The 577-nt window shown below is 40.6% G+C and overlaps 1 pseudogene; it reads left to right on the forward strand.

Moving 5' to 3' along the window:
• The first annotated feature begins 358 nt into the window (after window positions 1-358).
• LOC125821772 (uncharacterized) overlaps window positions 359-577 on the forward strand; it is a 22182-nt pseudogene continuing 21963 nt past the window's right edge.

Consider the following 577-nt stretch of genomic DNA (forward strand, 5'->3'; position numbering starts at 1 on the left):
TTAGACACGGACCCTATGCTAATTCTAGCCAACACTAAAAAAAATTAAAAAACACTTATCTAAATTAATACAGAGAATTAACTAAACACAAAGACTGCTAGATGGAAAACAAAAACCTATCATTGGCTAGATTGTACATCTTGGGTTGCCTCCCAAGCAACGCTTGATTTAATGTCGCAGCGCGACGCAGGCCTCTTGATAACTTGGACTTCACTAAGATGATAGGCCTCCACAACCTCTTGCACCACTTTCTGTGTTTCCCAAATAGATCTTGATCCTTTGCCCGTTAACCATGAACCTTGTTCCGTCACTGTTCTCAAGCTCAACCCCTCTATGGGTAGCATTTTTGTGAGCAGAAATGGCCAGGTCCATTTGGGTTTGAGTTTGCTCGGAAACAAGCGTAACCTAGAGTTGAATAGAAACACAAGATCACCCACAACAAATTCCCTCTTTTCAATTCTTTGATCATGATACCTCTTCATCTTCTCTTTGTACAAGGCTGAACTTTCATAAGCTTTTAGGTGAAACTCATCAAGCATATTCAAGTCATTCATTCTTTGATTAGATGCGGTGCCCC

Source organism: Solanum verrucosum, unplaced genomic scaffold, assembly GCF_900185275.1.
Source record: "Solanum verrucosum unplaced genomic scaffold, falcon-dt-bn FXZP01000210.1, whole genome shotgun sequence".
Classification (NCBI taxonomy): domain Eukaryota; kingdom Viridiplantae; phylum Streptophyta; class Magnoliopsida; order Solanales; family Solanaceae; genus Solanum; species Solanum verrucosum.